The sequence below is a fragment of the Phocoena phocoena genome, chromosome 3 (genome assembly GCF_963924675.1).
Source record: "Phocoena phocoena chromosome 3, mPhoPho1.1, whole genome shotgun sequence".
Taxonomy (NCBI): domain Eukaryota; kingdom Metazoa; phylum Chordata; class Mammalia; order Artiodactyla; family Phocoenidae; genus Phocoena; species Phocoena phocoena.
The window spans coordinates 61,621,424-61,644,363 of NC_089221.1; positions in this window are offsets into that span (position 1 = coordinate 61,621,424).

A 22,940-nucleotide genomic window follows, 5' to 3' on the forward strand; every position below is an offset into this window, starting at 1 on the left:
AAAGAAGGTGTAGAGATAGCCAACAGGCACATGAAAAGATGCTTAACATCTCTAATGATAAGAGCAATGCAAATCAAAACTATAATAAGGTACCACATCACACTGGTCAGAATGGTTATCATCAAACGAATAAACAAAATATGGTATATCCATTAAAATAGAGTATTGCTCAGACATAAAAGGAAATTAAGTACTGATACATGCTACAACACGGATGAACCTTGAAAACATTATGCTAAGTTGAAAGAAGTCAGTCACAAAAAAACTACATACATACCACATAATTCCATTCATATGAAAGTCCAGAATAGAGAAATTTATAGAGACAGAAAGTAGGTTAGCGATTGCTTAGGGCTGGGGGAAGGGGGTGAGAGCAACGGTAACTAAAAGATACAAAGTTTATTCTCGAGGTGATAAAAACATTCTAAAATTGACTGTGGTAACAGTTGCATGTATCTGTAAAGATATTAAAAAGCATTGAATTGTACACTTTAAATGGGTTAATATATGTGATTTGTATCTCAATAAAGCTATTTCTAAAATTCAAGTCATTAAGATATCTATTGGCTACCTGAAGTTGTCACTGAATCTTGCTACTCTGCCAACATAAGAAAGTGAGTCTCTAATAGAACCTCTTGAGAAACTTCCCCTTCATATCTCACTGACCAGGACTGGGTCTGTTTCCCCTTTCTAACCCTATCACTAGTATGGGACTGGCACCACCAGACTGGATCACGATTTACCCCATGGGAGATGGGTCAATTCCTAAATAAAATTAAGGTTCTGCCAAAAACAGTGAAGAGGAGAATGGCTGGGGCATAAGACATCAGTAATGATTGCCATGCACTTACTTAGCATTTTCAGGTTTCAATATCTTTCCACTACCCTAATTTTTCCTCATAACCCCCTGTGAAGTTGGCAGGAAAAATAGCTTCATTTAACAGATAATGAAACTAAGTCTCAAAGATGTGAAGCAACTTAATCATGGTTACACTGCCTTTAACCGATGGAGCTAGGATTCAAACCCAGGTTTTTCTGACTCAAGACTTTAAATTAAAATTTTAAAAACCACACCCCTACTAATTAGGATTTACACTAAACAAAGCATCACTTATAACTTTTAGAACTTCCCACTGAAAGATCCTTTAGGTCACAATTCTTATTTAAAGCTCTTACTTTCCCCTCCAACAAACACAACCAGTTAGTTCATTTTCTCCAGCTGACCTCTTTTCAACACGCTCCATTGCATCAATATATCCTGTGCTCTCATTCAAACAAGGAATTGTTCAGCTAAGGGTGTTGCATTCCCACTAAAGAGTCCATTGTATATTTTATGGAATTAAGCAGAATGCAGCAGAATTTTAAATTGAGTTCTCAGTCTCTATCTCTAATGGCTTTTCATTCATAATTACAGTGTTTGTAATGAGTGTATTGGTGATGACAGAAATCCACCATAAGGTATTCCACTGTCTGCATTAGTTTCAGACTCTTATTTAATGACTTATTAATCAACCATAGTCAGTCAATAGTATATCATATTAATCCTCTGAACAACACAAGCAAAGAATTTTTATTTTCTCTCCATGTAACCCATGGAGCAATCTTTAACAATATCAATCTGTTCAAACATCCATCCACAGTTCCATTACAACTGCAGTTCTATTAGTAAAGGTCAGCTTAGGTTAGTTCACTGTCAGCAGCTAGAAAGTACAAGAAGAGATGAGCTTAATTGCTTTATTGTTACTATCACTGTAACTGTTTAGAATTCTGGTACATAAAACTTCTGAGATACTAAATCTCCATTTAGGTTACCAACAAGCATTACTTAAGTTTGGATTCTTACCCAGAAGCCACCCTAATTATTAATACTACAGATAAGCACATTTAAGACACTTCATAAATCAGTAGTACATATGTATATTATACTTACTTTACCACCTATTCCACTTTTACCATCCTTAGGGGTTTAAGCAGTTAATCAATCAATGAATACAATATTCCATTGCACATACACAGCCAGTAACTATTGATACAGAACAACAATATTATGCCTTTAGCAAGACTGAAGGGGGAAAAACTAAAATGAATTTATAATTTTGCTAGTTTAGTTGTTTATCTAGAACAGTGATTCCCAACTTTGCTGCACACTAGAATTACCTGAAAAGTTTTTAAAATATATTGATGCTTGTATCCCACCCAGAATCTGATGTAACTGGCATAGGGAGCAGCTTGGGCATCAGATTTTTTGATATTCCCCAAATGACTGTAATATGAACCTAAAGTTAAGAAAAGCGAAGGTTTGTAATTGTGTGTATGTCTGTATATCTGTGTGTGTGAGTGTGCATGTTGGGAGCTGTTAAGATGAGAGGGAGAACAAGTAGAAATCTTTGGGACATAAAACTGGGGTGGAGACCTCAACTTCCCTAGTAGCAGAATGGGTTTTTAAATTCTGAAAATAGAAATCAGTAATTAATATATAAATGCATTATCATATTGAACACTCACATATAATATTCTTACTAGATGCCAAGCCCTGTTTCTAGCCCTCAGGGAATCTTAAGTAGCAGTGGATATTTTCTGATTAAGACAGAAGAAAAAGGCTTATGGGGCTTCCCTGGTGGCGCAGTGGTTGAGAGTCCGCCTGCCGATGCAGGGGACACGGGTTCGTGCCCCGGTCTGGGAAGATCCCACATGCCGCGGAGCGGCTGGGCCCGTGAGCCATGGCCGCTGAGCCTGCGCGTCCGGAGCCTGTCCTCCGCAACGGGAGAGGCCACAACAGTGAGAGGCCCGCGTAACGCATAAAAAAAAAAAAGGGCTTCCCTGGTGGCGCAGTGGTTGAGAGTCCGCCTGCCGATGCAGGGGACACGGGTTCGTGCCCCGGTCCGGGAGGATCCCACATGTCGCGGAGCGGCTGTGCCTGTGAGCCATGGCCACTGAGCCTGCGCGTCCGGAGCCTGTGCTCCGCGACGGGAGAGGCCACAACAGTGAGAGGCCCGCGTACCACAAAAAAAAAAAAAAAAAAAAAAAAAAGGCTTATGCTTTTTCCTACTTGATTGCAGCCTAAAGGCCAAATTTAAATAATTATGAGGGCTTCCCTGGTGGCTCAGTGGTTGAGAGTCCGCCTGCCAATGCAGGGGACACAGGTTCGTGCCCTGGTCCGGGAAGATCCTACATGCCACGGAGCGGCTAGGCCCGTGAGCCATGGCCGCTGAGCCTGCGCGTCCAGAACCTATGCTCCACAACGGGAGAGGCCACAACAGTGAGAGGCCCGCGTACCGCAAAAAAATAAATAAATAATAATTATGATTTTATTCCAAAGATGCTAGCTAAAACACTCTTAAGTCTCTGTCATATTTTGAGTATACATGGATTTGTTCCACCTCTATATTCTTGGAGTGAGCAACTACATGTGAACTACATGGCATATGTACTTCTCTACATTTTCTTCTGCTGTCCCCTGTTTAAGGAAATCTTATAAAGATTCCTGAGCTTAATTCATAGATTCCAGTGTCTTATTACTGCTTGGCACTCTACAGATCTGTGCATCTGCCAGTGATAACCTGAATTCTTCACTGGCATTGCCTTTCTTATGTTGCTAGTGGTTAGCATTCACCATATAACTAAATTAGCTCTTAAAATCTGTAATGCAACCTCCTTCTTCTTTCAAGATTAGAAAATAACAGCAGAAAAATTCATAGCTGTCTAGACACACTGCCATAGCCACAGATCCTGATCCTGCCCCTTTTTCCAATTAACGAAACGTTTCCTTGGGAACTAAATTAGTATTCCCCATTCATCCCTCTGCTTCCTTCCTCCTTGCATTCAGTGAAGGTATAAAAAGTATTTTGCAAACGATAACAGAGATGACATAAAGAAGTTGCCCAGTGTTTCCAAACTAGTCCTTTAAAAGGGCTACTTATGCATTTTCCTTCATAAAAACTTAAACATACTTTAACAGAACAATTTCCAAACACTGTTAATCATTTCCACATAGTATTTGCCAGATTTTACATATGGTTTTTAAATGTTCACGAGCCTAATTCATTTTTCTAGCTCCTTTGATTAGGAAAGACCCTCTGAATGATAGAAAACCTTCCCCTCTCCACTATTAAACTCCTTTGCACACGCCCACAGAAACCTTTGTTCATCAAGGATTGCTTAATCAAACATTTTTCTTTATTTTGTTCTACAAAAGCTTTTTTTTCTTTCTTGTACTGTAAGAGTCAAAGCTTCCCGACATGTGTTATGCTATTAGTTTTATATGTTAATATAATGGAAAAATAGCATTTCTTTTTTTAAAATTTCATGAAAGTAATTATAGCACCATGTAGAAAATTGAGAAAATTTATGAGGGGGGAAAAAAATCACATAATCCTACCATCATTTAAATCATTCTTAGCATTTTGATGTACTCCTTCCAGTCTTTCTTTCTGTACACTACTGCCCATAATCACACCGTAGATTCATTTTTGTACCCTGTGTTTTCCAGTTACTACAACCTAAGCATTTTCCATGTTATTACTACATAATGTTTCTATCCATTCTCCTGGTTAACTTCTTCCCATTCTGCAGATCTCAATTCAAAGGTCTCATCTTTAATGATGCCTATCCTCTTTTTTATAATAAATTTATTTATTTTATTTTTGGCTGCATTTGGTCTTCGTTGCTGTGTGCAGGCTTTTCTCTAGTTGTGGCAAGCGGGGGCTACTCTTCATTGCAGTGCATGGGCTTCTCAATGTGGTGGTTTCTCTTGTTGTGGAGCATGGGCTCTAGGTGTGCGGGCTTCAGTAGTTGTGGCACATGGGCTCAGTAATTGTGGCTCGTGGGCTCTAGAGCACAGGCTCATTAGTTGTGGCGCACAGGCTTAGCTGCTCCGAAGCATGTGGGATCTTCCCAGACATGCTTGGCAGGCGGATTCTTAACCACTGCGCCAGCACAGAAGCCCTAATGATGCCTATCTTAACACCTCAGTCTACGTCACGTTATGTTATTTGCTTTCATAGAACCATGTTCCTTTCCTACATAGCACTAACCATAATGTAACTGATTCTTTTTTTATTTTAATGTTTTGGTCACGCCACATGAGGCATGTGGGATGCGGGATCTTAGTTCCCCAACCAGAGATCAAAATCATGCTCCCTGCAGTGGAAGTGTGGAGTCTTAACCACTGGACCACAAGGGAAGTCCCCATAGTGTAATTATTTCATCATCCGTCTTTCCCACAAGACTATAAGCTCCAAGAGAACCAAGACCATGTCTGTCTATTTTTCCCATCATTGTACAATGTGAACAAACCCTGTAATGTAGCAGACATTCACATTCAACAAATATTTATTGACATGGCACTGTGTGCCAACAAATATAACCTGTTGAATAAGTAATCCTCATTTTCAATGGTCAGTTGACAATTTGTCGGATATATACTATCATATATCATTTAACCAATCCCTATTGTTGGGCATTTAGATCATCTACAATCTGTCACCATTATTAATAATGCCTCAACGAGTATCTTTGTGTGCATAACATTTTCAGTGTTTACAATTATTTCCCTAGAACTCTTCCCCAGGAACAGTTGGATCAAAAGGCAAACACATTCTTATGGCACCTAACACATATTTCCAAAATGTTTTCCAATTTATGTTGCCACAAGCAATAACTTGGTGTACCAACTGCCTTTTTTAAAAAGGTTTTTGTTAAGTTACTAATAGATACAGGATATTTTATTGTTTTAATCTGCATTTTTAGTTTTAGGTTGAATATTTTTCTTATGTGTATTATTTGTAGTATTTACCATACTATCATGATGATGGTATTACAAGAATGGACTAAACTAATGCAGTAGATAAATACATGGATGTGCTATACAAAAATCAATTTGAAAACATGAATACACTTCTAGTTACTGCAATCATCAAGTGAATCTGTACTTTCCATGACAATTTTGTTACTTGGTATTAAATTCAGCTACAAGTCGTAGAAATCCCAAAGTAACTGTACCATAATAGAAGTTGATTTCTCTCCCAGGTAAGTGGTCTACAGCTGTTATGGCACTCCACAGACCCTGGCTCCTTCCATATAGATGTAATCTGTGTGGCATCTACCTTGCAGCCCAAGACAGCAGCATCTTTGCTCCAGGCAGCAGGACAGATAAAGGGATGAAGAAGAGGAGGCAAATGGTGTGTGCCACCTGTCTCTTAAGAATGTTTACCAAGGAGGAGCTTCAAGATGGCGGAAGAGTAAGACATGGAGATCACCTTCCTCCCCACAAATACATCATAACTACATCTACATGTGTAACAATCCCTACAAAACACCTACTGAACATTGGCAGAAGAACGCAGACCACCCAAAAAGGTCTTGGTGCTCCAACCGGGTCCCAGGCCTGTGCCTCTGAGGTGGGAGAGCCGAGTTCAGAACACTGGTCCACCAGTGACCTCCCAGCTCCATGTAATATCAAAAAGCGAAAATCTACCTGAGATCTCCATCTCAACACCAAGACCCAGCTCCAATCAACGACCAGCAAGCTCCAGTGCTGGACACCCCATGCCAAACAACTACCAAGACAGGAACACAACCCCACTCATCAGCAGAGAGGCTGCCTAAAATCATAAAAAGGTCACAGACACCCCAAAACACACCACCAGACACAGACCTGCCCACCAGAAAGACAAGATCCAGCCTCATCCACCAGAACACAGGCACTAGTCCCCTCCACCAGGAAGCCTACACAGCCCACTTGAACCAACCTTAGCCACTGGAGGCAGACACCAAAAACAACAGGAACTACAAACCTGTAGCCTGCAAAAAGGAGACCCCAAACACAGTAAGTTAAGCAAAATGAGAAGACAGAGAACACACAGCAGATAAAGGAGCAAGGTAAAAACCCACCGAACCAAGCAAATGAAGACAAAATAGGCAGACTACCTGAAAAAGAATTCAGAATAATGAGAGTAAAGATGATTCAAAATCTTGGAAACAGAATGGAGAAAATACAAGAAACGTTTAACAAGGACCTGGAAGAACTAAAGAGCAAACAAACAATGATGAACAACACAATAAATGAAATTTAAAATTCTCCAGAAGGAATCAATAGCAGAATAACTGAGGTAGAAGAACAGATAAGTGACCTGGAAGATAAAATAGTGGAAATAACTACTGCAGAACAAAATAAAGAAAAAGAATGAAAAGAACTGAGGACGGTCTCAGAGACCTCTGGGAAACATTAAACACACCAACATTCAAATCATAGGGGTTCCAGAAGAAGAAGAGAAAAAGAAAGGGACTGAGAAAATATTTGAAGAGATTATAGTTGAAAACGTCCCTAATATGTGAAAGGAAATAGTTAATCAAGTTCAGAAAGTGCAGAGAGTCCCATACAGGATAAAGCCAAGGAGAAACACGTCAAGACACATATTAATCAAACTATCAAAAATTAAATACAAAGAATATTTATTAAAAGCAGCAAGGGAAAAACAACAAATAACATACAAGAGAATCCCCATAAGGTTAACAGCTGACCTTTCGGTGAAACTCTGCAAGCCAGAAGGGAGTGGCAGGACATATTTAAAGTGATGAAAGGGAAAAAACTACAACGAAGATTACTCTACCCAACAAGGATCTCATTCAAATTCAACGGAGAAATTAAAACCTGTACCGTAAAAGCAAAAGCTAAGAGAGTTCAGCACCACCAAACCAGCTTTACAACAAATGCTAAAGGAACTTCTCTAGGCAGGAAACACAGGAGAAGGAAAAGACCTACAATAACAAACCCCAAACAATTAAGAAAATGGTAAGAGGACCATACATATTGATAATTACCTTAAATGTAAATGGATTAAATGCTCCAACCAAAAAACACAGACTGGCTAAATGGATACAAAAACAAGACCCGCATATATGCTGTCTACAAGAGACCCACTTTAGACTTAGGGACACATACAGAGTGGAAGTGAGGAGATGGAAAAAGATATTCCATGCAAATGGAAATCAAAAGAAAGCTGGAGGGCTTCCCTGGTGGCACAGTGGTTGAGAGTCCGCCTGCCAATGTAGGGAAACACGGGTTCGTGCCTCAGTCTGGGAAGATCCCACATGCCACAGAGCGGCTGGGCGTGTGAGCCATGGCCGCTAAGCCTGCGTGTCCGGAGCCTGTGCTCCACAACGGGAGAGCCCAGAACAGTGAGAGGCCCGCATACCACAAAAAAAAAAAAAAAAAAAAGAAAGCTGGAGTAGCAATTCTCATATCAGACAAAACAGACTTTAAAACAAAGACTAATACAAGAGACAAAGAAGGACACTACATAATGATCAAGGGATCAATCCAAGAAAAAGATATAACAATTGTAAATATTTATGCACCCAACTTAGGAGCACCTCAATACATAAGGTGCTGTATATGCTAACAGACATAAAAGGGGAAATCAACAGTAACACAGTAATAGTAGGGAACTTCAACATCCCACTTTCACCAATGGACAGATCACCCAAAATGAAAATAAGGAAACACAAGCTTTAAATGATACATTAAACAAGATGGACTTAATTAATATTTATAGGATATTCCATCCAAAACCAACAGAATACACTTTCTTCTCAAGTGCTCATGTAACATTCTCCAGGACAGATCATATCTTGGGTCAGAGATCAAGCCCTGGTACACTTAAGAAAACTGAAATCGTATCAAGTATCTTTTCCAACCACAACGCTATAAGACCAGAGATCAATTACAGGAAAAAATCTATAAAAAATACAAACACATGGATGCTAAACAATACATTACTTAATAAACAAGAGATCAATGAAGAAATCAAAGAGGAAATCAAAAAATACCTAGAAACAAATGAAAATGGAAACACGATGACCCAAAACCTATGGGGTGCAGCAAAAGCAGTTCTAAGAGGGAAGTTTATAGCAATACAATCCTACCTTAAGAAACAAAAAACATCTCAAACAACCTTACAACTAAAGCAATTAGAGAAAGAACAAAAAAAACCCAAATTTAGCAGAAGGAAAGAAACCATAATGATCAGAGCAGAAATAAATGAAAAAGAAATGTAGGAAACAATAGCAAAGATCAATAAAACTAAAAGCTGGTTCTTTGAGAAGATAAACAAAATTGATAAACCATTAGCCAGAGTGATCAAGAAAAAAAGGGAGAACACTCAAATCAATAGAATTAGAAATGAAAAAGAAGTCACAACTGACACTGTAGAAATACAAAGGATCATGAGAGATTACGACACGCAACTATATGCCAATAAAACAAACAACCTGGAAGAAACGGAGAAATTCTTAGAAAAGCACAATCTGCCAACACTGAAGCAGGAAGAAATAGAAAATATAAACAGACCAATCATAAGCACTGAAATTGAAACTGTGATTAAAAATCTTCCAACAAACAGAAGCCCAGAACCAGGTGGCTGCAGGGGGCAATTCTATCAAACATTTAGAGAAGAGCTAACACCTATCCTTCTCAAACTCTTCCAAAACATAGCAGAGGGAGGAACACTCCCAAACTCATTCAACGAGGCCACCATCATGCTGATGCTAAAACCATACAAAGATGTCACAAAGAAAGAAAACTGGAGGCCAATATCACTGATGAACATAGATGCAAATATCCTCAACAAAATACTAGCAAACAGAAGCGAACAGCACAAAAGGATCATACACCATGATCAAGTGGGGTTTATCCAAAGGAATGCAATGCAAGGACTCTTCAATATACACAAATCAATGTGATACACCATATTAAACTGAAGGATAAAAACCACATGATCATCTCAATAGATGCAGAAAAAGCTTTCAACAAAATTCCACACCCGTTTATGATAAAAACCCTTCAGAAAGTAGGTACAGAGGGAACTTACCTCAACATAATAAAGGACACATATGACAAACCCACAGCCAACATCGTCCTCAATGGTGAAAAACTGAAACCATTTCCACCAAGATCAGGAACAAGACAGGGTTGCCCACTCTCACCACTATTATTCAACACTGCTTTGGAAGTTTTAGCCACAGCAATCAGAGAAGAAAAAGAAATAAAAGGAATCCAAATCAGAAAAGAAGAAGTAAAGCTGTCACTATTTGCAGATGACATGATACTATATATAGAGAATCCTAAAGATGTTACCAGAAAACTACTAGAGCTAATCAATGAATTTGGTAAAGTAGCGGGATACAAAATTAATTCACAGAAATCTCCTGCATTCCTATACACTAATGATGAAAAATCTGAAAGAGAAATTAAGAAAACACTCCCATTTACCACTGCAACAAAAAGAATAAAATTCCTAGGAATAAACCTACCTAAGGAAACAAAAGACCTGTATGCAGAAAACTATAAGACACTGATGAAAGAAATTAAAGGTGATACAACCAGATGGAGAGATATACCATGTTCTTGGATTGGAAGAATCAACACTGTAAAAATGACTATACTACTGAAAGCAATCGACAGATTCAATGCAATGCCTATCAAACTACTACTGGCATTTTTCACAGAACTAGAACAAAAAATTTCTCAATTTGTATGGAAACAGAGAAGACCCCGAATAGCCAAAGCAATCTTGAGAAAGAAAAATGGAGCTGGAGGAATCAGGCTCCCCGACTTCAGACTATACTACAAAGCTACAGTAATCAAGACAGTATGGTTCTGGCACAAAAACAGAAATATAGATCAATGGAACAGGATAGAAAGCCTAGAGATAAACCCATGCACATATGTTCACCTTATTCTTGATAACGGAGGCAAGAATATACAATGGAGAAAAGACAGCCTCTTCAAGAAGTGGTGCTGGGAAAGCTGCACAGCTACATGTAAAAGAATGAAATTAAAACACTCCCTAACAGCATACACAAAAATAAACTCAAAATGGATTAACGACCTAAATGTAAGGCGAGACACTATCAAACTCTTAGAAGAAAACATAGGCAGAACACTCTACAACATAAATCACAGCAAGATCCCTTTTGACCCACCTCCTAGAGAAATGGAAATAAAAACAAAACTAAACAAATAGGACCTAATGAAACTTCAAAGTTTTTGCACAGCAAAGGAAACCATAAACAAGATGAAAAGAAAACCCTCAGAATGGTAGAAAATATTTGCAAATGAAGCAACTGACAAAGGATTAATATCCAAAATATACAAGCAGCTCATGCAGCTCAATATTAAAAAAACAAACAACCCAATCCAAAAATGGGCAAAAGAACTAAATAGACATTTCTCCAAAAAAGATATACAGATTTCCAACAAACACATGAAAGAATGCTCATCATTATTAGAGAAATGCAAATCAAAACTACAATGAGATATCATCTCACACCGTCAGAACGGCCATCATCAATAAATCTACAAACAATAAATGCTGGAAAGGGTGTGGAGAAAAGGGAACCCTCTTGCACTGTTGGTGGGAATGTAGATTGATACAGCCACTATGGAGACCAGTATGGAGGTTCCTTAAAAAACTATAAATAGAGAGGTCGATGTGGGAAGATGGCGGAAGAGTAAGACGCGGAGATGGCCTTCCTCCCCACGGATACACCAGAAATACATCCACACGTGGAACAACTCCTACAGAACTCCTACTGAAGGCTGGCAGAAGACCTCAGACCTCCCAAAAAGCAAGAAACTCCCCACGTACCTGGGTAGGGCAAAAGAAAAAAAGAAAAAACAGAGACAAAAGAATAAGGACGGCACCTGCACCAGTGGGAGGGAGCTGTGAAGGAGGAAAAGTTTCCACACACTAGGAAGCCCCTCCGCGGGCGGAGACTGCGGGAGGCAGAGGGGGGAGTTTCGGGACCGCGGAGTAGTGCACAGCGACGGGTGCGGAGGGCAAAGCGGGGAGATTCCTGCACAGACGATCGGTGCCGACCAGCACTCACCAACCCGAGAGGCTTGTCTGCTCACCCGCCGGGCGGGCGGGGCTGCGAGCTGAGGCTTGGGTTTTGGTTTTGGACGGAGCTCAGGGAGAGGACTGGGGTTGGCGGCTTGAACATAGCCTGAAGGGGTTAGTGCACCACGACTAGCCGGGAGGGAGTTCAGGGAAAAGCCTGCACCTGCCGAAGAGGCAAGAGACTTTTTCTTCCCTCTTTGTTTCCTGGTGCGCGAGGAGAGGGGTTTAAGAGCGCTGCTTAAAGGAACTCCAGAGACGGGCGTGAGCCGGGTTAAAAGCGCGAAACCAGAGACGGGCGCGAGCCGCGGCTAAAAGCACGAACGCCAGAGACGGGCGCGAGACACGGCTGAAAACGCAAACCCCAGAGACGGGCGGGAGACGCTAAGGCTGCTGCTGCCGCCACCAAGGGGCCTGTGTGCGAGCACAGGTCACTCTCCACACCCCTCTTCCGCGGAGCCTGTGCAGCCCGCCACTGCCAGGTTCCCGGGATCCAGGGACAACTTCCCCGGGACAACACACGGCGGGCCTCAGGCTGGTGCAACGTCACGCCGGCCTCTGCCGCAACGTCACGCCGCCTCTGCCGCCGCAGGCCCGCCCCGCACGCAGTGCCCCTCCTTCCCCCATCCCCCAACCCCCGGCCTGAGTGAGCCGGAGGCCCCGAATCAGCGGCTCCTTTAACCCCGTCCTGTCTGAGCGAAAAAACAGACGCCCTCCAGCGACCTACACGCAGAGGCAGGGCCAAATCCAAAGCTGAGCTCCTGTGAGCTGTGAGAACAAAGAAGAGAAAGGGAAATCTCTCCCAGCAGCCACAGAAGCAGCGGATTAAAGCTCCACAATCAACTTGATATACCCTGCATCTGTGGAATACCTGAATAGACAAGGAATGATCCCAAATTGAAGAGGTGGAATTTAGGAGCGAGATCTATGATTTTTTTTCCCTTTTCTTCTTTTTGTGAATGTGTACGTGTATGCTTCTGTGTGAGATCTTGTCTGTATACTCTTGCTTCCACCATTTGTCCTAGGGCTCTATCCGTCCATGATTTTTTTAAAAAATTCTTTTTCTTAATAATTAAGTTTAATTGTAATAACTTTATTATACTTTACCTTCGTTCTTTCTTTCTTTCCTTCCTTCCTTCCTTCCTTTAGACAACGAATCACCCCAAATTGAGGAGGTGGTCTCTGAGAGCAAGATTTATGATTTTTCCCCCTTTACCTCTTTTTGTGAAGGTGTATGTGTATGCTTCTGTGTAAGATTTTCTCTGTATAGCTTTGCTTCCAACATTTGTCCTAAGGTTCTAGCCGTCCCTTTTTTTTTTTATTTTCTAAATATTTTTTAATTCAATAACTATATTATACTTTATTTTATTTTTACTGTATCTTCTTTCTTTCTGTCTTTTTTCCTTCTTTCCCTCTTTCCTTCCTTCCTTCCTCCCTCCCTCCCTCCTTTCTTTCCTTCTTTGCTTCTTTCTTCCTTCCTTCCTTTCCTCCTTTCCCTCTTTTTTCCTCATATTTCTACTAATTCTCTCTACTTTTTCTCCCTTTTATTCTGAGCCGTGTGGATGAAAGGCTCTTGGTGCTCCAGCCCAGGAGTCAGGGCTCTGCCTCTGAGGTAGAAGAGCCAACTTCAGGACACTGGTCAACAAGAGACCTCCCAGCTCCACATAATATTAAACGGTGGAAGTCTCCCAGAGACCTCCATCTTAACACCAGCACCCAGCTTCACTCAACGACCAGCAAGCCACAGTGCTGGACAACCTATGCCAAACAACTAGCAAAACAGGAACACAACCCCACCCATTAGCAGAGAGGCTGCCTAAAATCATAATAAGGCCACAGACACCCCAAAACACACCACCAGACGTGAACCTGCCCACTAGAGAGACAAGATCCAGCCTCATCCAGCACAACACAGGCACTAGTCCCCTCCACCAGGAAGCCTACACAACCCACTGAAACAACCTTAGCCACTGGAGACAGACATCAAAAACAACGGGAACTACGAACGTGCAGCCTGCAAAAAGGAGACCCCAAACACAGTAAGATAAGCAAAATGAGAAGACAGAAAAACGCACAGCAGATGAAGGAGCAAGATAAAAACCCACCAGACCTAACAAATGAAGAGGAAATAGGCAATCTACCTGAAAAAGAATTCAGAATAATGATAGTAAGGATGATCCGAAATCTTGGAAGTAGAATGTACAAAATGCAAGAAACAGTTAACAAGGACCTACAAGAACTAAAGATGAAACAAGCAACGATGAACAACGCAATAAATGAAATTAAAAGCACTCTAGATAGGATCAATAGCAGAATAACTGAGGCAGAAGAACGGATAAGTGACCTGGAAGATAAAGTAGTGGAAATAACTACTGCAGTGCAGAATAAAGAAAAAAGAATGAAAAGAACTGAGGACAGTCTCAGAGAACTCTGGGACAACATGAAACGCACCAACATTCGAATTATAGGGGTTCCAGAAGAAGAAGAAAGAAAGAAAGGGACTGAGAAAATATTTGAAGAGATTATAGTTGAAAACTTCCCTAATATGGGAAAGGAAATAGTTAATCAAGTCCAGGAAGCACAGAGAGTCCCATACAGGGTAAATACAAGGAGAAATACGCCAAGACACATATTAATCAAACTGTCAAAAATTAAATACAAAGAAAGCGTATTAAAAGCAGCAAGGGAAAAACAACAAATAACACACAAGGGAATCCCCATAAGGTTAACAGCTGATCTCTCAGCGGAAACCCTACAAGCCAGAAGGGAGTGGCAGGACATACTGAAAGTGATGAAGGAGAAAGGCCTGCAACCAAGACTACTCTACCCAGCAAGGATCTCATTCACATTTGATGGAGAAATTAAAACCTTAACAGACAAGCAAGAGCTGAGACAGTCCAGCACCACCAAACCAGCTTTACAACAAATGCTAAAGGATCTTCTCTAGGCAAGAAACACAAGAGAAGGAAAAGACCTAAAATAACGAACCCAAAACAATTAAGAAAATGGGAACAGGAACATACATATCGACAATTACCTTAAATGTAAATGGATTAAATGCTCCCACCAAAAGACACAGATTCGCTGAATGGATACAAAAACAACACCCATATATATGCTGTCTACAAGAGACCCACTTCAGACCTAGAGACATACAGACTGAAAGTAAGGGGATGGAAAAAGATATTCCATACAAATGGAAACCAAAAGAAAGCTGCAGTAGCAATTCTCATATCAGACAAAATAGACTTTAAAATAAAGACTATTAGAAGAGACAAAGCAGGACGCTACATAATGATCAAGTGATCGATCCAAGAAGAAGATATAACAATTGCAAATAATTATGCACCCAACATAGAAGCACCTCAATACATAAGGCCAATACTAACAGCCATAAAAGGGGAAATCAACAGTAACACATTCATAGTAGGGGACTTTAACACCCCACTTTCACCAATGGACAGATCATCCAAAATAAAAATAAACAAGGAAACACAAGCTTTAAATGATACATTAAACAAGATGGACTTAATTGATATTTATAGGACATTCCATCCAAAAACAGAATACACATTTTTCTCAAGTGCTCACGGAACATTCCCCAGGATAGATTATATCTTGGGTCACAAATCAAGCCTTGGTAAATTTAAGAAATTTGAAATTGTATCAAGTATCTTTTCCGACCACAACGCTATGAGACTCGATATCAATTACAGGAAAAGATCTGTAAAAAATAAATACACATGGAGGCTAAACAATACACTACGTAATAACGAAGTGATCACTGAAGAAATCAAAGAGGAAATAAAAAAATACCTAGAAACAAATGACAATGGAGACACGATGACCCAAAACCTATGGGATGCAGCAAAAGCAGTTCTAAGAGGGAAGTTTATAGCAATACAATCCTACCTTAAGAAACGGGAAACATCTCGAATAAACAACCTAAACTTGCACCTCAAGCAATTAGAGAAAGAAGAACAAAAAAACCCCAAAGCTAGCAGAAGGAAAGAAATCATAAAAATCAGATCAGAAATAAATGAAAAAGAAATGAAGGAAACGATAGCAAAGATCAATAAAACTAAAAGCTGGTCCTTTGAGAAGATAAACAAAATAGATAAACCACTAGCCAGACTCATCAAGAAAAAAAGGGAGAGGACTCAAATCAATAGAATTAGAAATGAAAAAGGAGAAGTAACAACTGACACTGCAGAAATAAAAAAAATCATGAGAGATTACTACAAGCAACTCTATGCCAATAAAATGGACAATCTGGAAGAAATGGACAAATTCTTAGAAATGCACAACCTGCCAAGACTGAATCAGGAAGAAATAGAAAATATGAACAGACCAATCACACGTAATGAAATTGAAACTGTGATTAAAAACCTTCCAACAAACAAAAGACCAGGACCAGATGGCTTCGCAGGTGAATTCTATCAAACGTTTAGAGAAGAGCTAACACCTATCCTTCTCAAACTCTTCCAAAATATAGCAGAGGGAGGAACACTCCCAAATTCCTTCTACGAGGCCACCATCACCTTGATACCAAAACCAGACAAGGATGTCACAAAGAAAGAAAACTACAGGCCAATATCACTGATGAACATAGATGCAAAAATCCTCAACAAAATACTAGCAAACAGAATCCAACAGCACATTAAAAGGATCATACACCATGATCAAGTGGGGTTTATTCCAGGAATGCAAGGATTCTTCAATATACGCGAATCTATCAATGTGATAAACCATATTAACAAATTGAAGGAGAAAAACCATATGATCATCTCAATAGATGCAGAGAAAGCTTTCGACAAAATTCAACACCCATTTATGATAAAAACCCTCCAGAAAGTAGGCACAGAGGGAACTTTCCTCAACATAATAAAGGCCATATATGACAAGCCCACAGCAAACATCATCCTCAATGGTGAAAAACTGAAAGCATTTCCACTAAGATCAGGAACAAGACAAGGTTGCCCACTCTCACCACTCTTATTCAACATAGTTTTGGAAGTTTTAGCCACAGCAATCAGAGAAGAAAAGGAAATAAAAGGAATCCAAATCGGAAAAGAAGAAGTAAAGCTGTCACTGTTTGCAGATGACATGATACTATACATAGAGAATCCTAAAGATGCTACCAGAAAACTACTAGAGCTAATCAATGAATTTGGTAAAGTAGCAGGATACAAAATTAATGCACAGAAATCTCTGGCATTCCTATATACTAATGATGAAAAATCTGAAAGTGAAATCAAGAAAACACTCCCATTTACCATTGCAACAAAAAGAATAAAATATCTAGGAATAAACCTACCTAAGGAGACGAAAGACCTGTATGCAGAAAATTATAAGACACTGATGAAAGAAATTAAAGATGATACAAATAGATGGAGAGATATACCATGTTCTTGGATGGGAAGAATCAACATTGTGAAAATGACTCTACTACCCAAAGCAATCTACAGATTCAATGCAATCCCTATCAAACTACCACTGGCATTTTTCACAGAACTAGAACAAAAAATTTCGCAATTTGTATGGAAACACAAAAGACCCCGAATAGCCAAAGCAATCTTGAGAACGAAAAAGGAGCTGGAGGAATCAGGCTCCCTGACTTCAGACTATATTACAAAGCAACAGTAATCAAGACAGTATGGTACTGGCACAAAAACAGAAAGATAGATCAGTGGAACAGGATAGAAAGCCCAGAGATAAACCCACGCACATATGGACACCTTATCTTTGATAAAGGAGGCAGGAATGTACAGTGGAGAAAGGACAGCCTCTTCAATAAATGGTGCTGGGAAAACTGGACAGGTACATGTAAAAGTATGAGATTAGATCACTCCCTAACACCATACACAAAAATAAGCTCAAAATGGATTAAAGACCTAAATGTAAGGCCAGAAACTATCAAACTCTTAGAAGAAAACATAGGAAGAACACTCTATGACATAAATCACAGCAAGATCCTTTCTGACCCACCTCCTAGAGTAATGGAAATAAAAACAAAAATAAACAAATGGGACCTAATGAAACTTCAAAGCTTTTGCACAGCAAAGGAAACCATAACCAAAACCAAAAGACAACCCTCAGAATGGGAGAAAACATTTGCAAATGAAGCAACTGACAAAGGGTTAATCTCCAAAATTTACAAGCAGCTCATGCAGCTCAATAACAAAAAAACAAACAACCCCATCCAAAAATGGGCAGAAGACCTAAACAGACATTTCTCCAAAGAAGATATACAGAATGCCAACAAACACATGAAAGAATGCTCAACATCATTAATCATTAGAGAAATGCAAATCAAAACTACAATGAGATATCATCTCACACCAGTCAGAATGGCCATCATCAAAAAATCTATAAACAATAAATGCTGGAGAGGGTGTGGAGAAAAGGGGACACTCTTGCACTGCTGGTGGGAATGTGAATTGGTTCAGCCACTATGGAGAACAGTATGGAGGTTCCTTAAAAAACTACAAATAGAACTACCATATGACCCAGCAATCCCACTACTGGGCATATACCCTGAGAAAACCAAAATTCAAAAAGAGTCATGTACCAAAATGTTCATTGCAGCTCTATTTACAATAGCCCAGAGATGGAAACAACCTAAGCGCCCATCATCGGATGAATGGATAAAGAAGATGTGGCACATATACACAATGGAATATTACTCAGCCTTAAAAGAAATGAAATTGAGCTATTTGTAATGAGATGGATAGACCTAGAGTCTGCCATACAGAGTGAAGTAAGTCAGAAAGAAAAAGACAAATACCGTATGCTAACACATATATATGGAATTTAAGGAAAAAAAAATGTCATGAAGAACCTAGGGGTAAGACAGGAATAAAGACGCAGACCTACTGGAGAACGGACTTGAGGATATGGGGAGGGGGAAGGGTGAGTTTTGACAGGGCGGGAGAGAGTCATGGACATGTACACACTAACAAACGTAGTAATGTAGATAGCTGGGGGGAAGCAGCCACAAGGCACGGGGATATTAGCTCGGTGCTTTGTGACAGCCTGGAGGGGTGGGATGGGGAGAGTGGGAGGGAGGGAGACGCAAGAGGGAAGACATATGGGAACATATGTATATGTGTAGCTGATTCACTTTGTTATAAAGCAGAAACTAACACACCATTGTAAAGCAATTATACCCCAATAAAGATGTTTAAAAAAAAAGAATATGATAAGATCACAGTAAAAAAAAAAAACTAAAAATAGAAACTACCGTATGACCCAGCAATCCCACTACTGGACATATACCCTGAGAAAACCATAATTCAAAAAGAGTCATGTAGCACAGTGTTCACTGCAGCTCTATTTATGATAGCCAGAACATGGAAGCATCCTAAATGTCCATCAACAGATGAATGGATAAAGAATTGTGGCACATATATACAATGGAATATTACTCAGCCATAAAAAGAAACGAAATTGAGTTATTTGTAGTGAGGTGGATGGACCTAGAGTCTGTCATACAGAGAGAAGTCCGAAAGAGAAAAACAATTACCGTATGCTAACACATATATATGGAATCTAAAAAAAAATAAAAAGGTCATGAAGAACCTACGGGCAGGACAGGAATAAAGACGCAGACCTACTAGAGAATGGACTTGAGGACACGGGGAGGGGGAAGGGTAAGCTGAGACAAAGTGAGAGAGTGGCATGGACATATATACACTACCAAATGTAAAACGGATAGCTAGTCGGAAGCAGCCACATAGCACAGGGAGATCAGCTCGGTGCTTTGTGACCACCTAGAGGGGTGGGATAGGGAGGGTGGGAGGGAGGGAGGCGCAAGAGGGAAGAGATATGGGGATATATGTATATGTACAGCTGATTCACTTTGTTATAAAGCAGAAACTAACACACCATTGTAAAGCAATTATACTCCAATAAAGATGTGAAAAAAAATTTTTTAATGTTTTCCAGAAGTTGCCACAAGGTATTTCTATTGACAATCCATAGGCTAGGACTTAGTCACAGGAATACAGGCAGCTGCAAGGGAAGCTAAGGAATACAGCCTCTATTTGGGGTAGTCAAATGCCCAATTAAAATTCTATTTCTACTGGTGGTTACCAAGGGGGAGGAGGGTGGAAGAGGGTTGGATTGGGAGTTTGGGATTAGTAGATGCAAACTGGTACATACAGAATGGATAAACAACAAGGTCCTACTGTATAGCACAGGGAACTATATTCAATATCCTGTGATGAACGATAATGGAAAAGAATATGAAAAAGAATGTTTATATGTATAACTGAGTCACTTTGCTGTACAGCAGAAATTAACACATTATAATTCAACTATACTTCAATAAAAATAAATTTTTTTAAATTCTATTTCTGATGACAAAGATGAATATTGAGGAACTACTACTAGCCTCTGCCACAGTAATGTAATACAGTTCAAATACTCTACAAATAACTTACAGATGTTCATTTTTAAATATTACAAATCTCATCAACTCTAACCAGAGCTTCTGCAGATACAATCATAACCAGATGACTAAAACATGGATCACATTTCATCACAAATTTATTCCCCTTGTTTTAAATGCCCCTGCAACAACTAGACTTCTTTGAGTCCTCTGAACATGTGCATAAAATAGCCACAGAGTCAGGCTGCAAACAATGGACCAAATCCATCATCCCACAAATCTAGCCACTGTCTATTTCAACTTTTTTCTTTTCCTTTATAATACATATTTTCTGTTGGGACAATTAGAAAAACTCCAAAATTAACATCTATTCTCATTTATTGAACATCTACTATATATCAGGCTAATAGGTAATTAGCAGAAACAAGAAAAGATGTGAATAAGTTGACAAATAGAATAATGAGATTCAAATTAAATTTGATCCTGTTTACAGCAACAGGGATTTAAAAATCACCCAAAAGGGAAAGACATAGTTAAAGCATCAGATAGAAAAAATCACTCATGGAATTGTAAAAACATAAATAAACATTTATTAATAAACAAACAAAAATTCTATAAATAAAGACACTGGCAGGTCTTACGTGTTTTTACCTCATGTGTATTATATATACTACTTCCTGATAGCAAAATCTTTCTTTTTTCTTAACAATATTCAGCAAAAAATTGGCATTCAGTTAGGACTACTAATTGATCGATGCGAATGAACTTCCTCAAAAATGGGTTTTGCTGGGACTTCCCTGGTGGCGCAGTGGTTAAGAATCCGCCTGCCAATGCAGGGGACACGGATTCAATCCCTGGTCCAGGAAGATCCCACATGCTGCGAAGCAACTAAGCCCATGTGCCACAATTACTGAGCCTGCACTTTAGAGCCCGTGAGCCACAACTACCCAGCCTGTACGCCTAGAGCTTGTGTTCTGCGACAAGAGAAGCCACAGCAATGAGAAGCCCACGGACCACAATGAAGAGTAGCCCCCGCTCACGTCAACTAGAGAAAGCCCACACGCAGCAACGAAGACCCAATGTAGCCAAAAATAAATTAAAAACAAAAAAGGGTATTGCATTGCAATCACTTCTCAAATGCTACTTTTACTCTAAGGTCGCTCTGTCAGTGTGACTAACCCTTCTATGGGTTTTTAAGGTTAACCCAAAAAGGACATATTTTCACTGCCATAGATGCATATTACTATATGCCTTTTTGTTAAGTTTGTTCTTATTTGCTTTCACCCTATAATCCTATTGCACATCATAATGTAATGTAAAATTTTAGACATTTTATGTTGTACATATCCTGCCTCTTGAGAGGAAAAAAACATTGCCTGGCTACATACAGGAAAGAAACATCTTAGTAAGGTAGATTATAGAAAATAAGATATTTTGAGCCATTATTCTTACTGTGTAATTACTACAAAAATCAATGAAAAGAGAAAAATAAATGATAATTATGCTTCTGAAAGACAAATGGAGGTAACTGTAAATTACCCTGTAGGATTCTTAGTTCTAGTGAACTGTGATGTCCCTAAAAGCCCCCAGATGGCATTATAGCTTTGATTTTCCTAAGTCATTTGTTTTCATATGGCACAGATCAGAAACTACTTTAAAAAGAAATTCCCTTTACTCCAATGATAAATATGGATATGAAAAATACTATTTTCTTAATCTGTTTATTCTTCACTTTGAGTAGGCTCTCAACTCTGAAGTAGTTATGAATTTGTGTTTTGATTAAGAGAAAGCATTTTTCAAAATAATTCATAAACCAAAACTTCCAGAAAGAACAAAATGTAAATTTTTTTTCAGGGATACTACTTCATCTGTAAGAATCCAATAACATAAGTTTAAATAAATATGTATGCACAATATAAATTCAATCCCAAATGAATAATCTCAGTGAGAAAGAGAACTTTATTAGCAACTGTCACTAATTCTCTGTAACCTCTGAAATATTATTAATTTTCTTAGACTCAGTTTCTCTGAATCCAAAGCAAGAACACTACTTTTCTTAAACTGAAAAACACCTTTGAAATCTTTAGCTAAATGCTAGGAGTAGGTGTGAACAGGCATGCTTTTCAGCTAATATTAAATAATGGAATTTGTGTATTCAATAAATATAATGTCAGGCATGGGATCAATGTAATTTAACAGTAAATTACTGTAATGAATACTAAAATGAAAATAATTTTTATTAAAATGTGCTTCCCAGTTATTTACATTCAGCAAAATAAACTTGTTTAAATTGCAGCTCTATATACCTGCATATATAAGTTTTTAACACCACAACCTTCTATAAGTCATTTTGAAAGTAGGTGATACAAAATTTATCAAACTATAATTGAGTAACAGACATCATAATCAATTCTATGGTATCACTTTCTAAGGATATGAAATTTTTATATATACTTTATTTACTAAATAATCAACATAATTAAGTTGAAGGTTCAGGCTGCAATTTAACTCCAAGACTTAGTCTTTGTTCTTTCCAAATTTAATCTACCCACTGCTGTATCAAATTATCTCTAACTTCAGGGCTTCCCTGGTGGCACAGTGGTTGAGAGTCCGCCTGCCGATGCAGGGGACACAGGTTCGTGCCCCGGTCT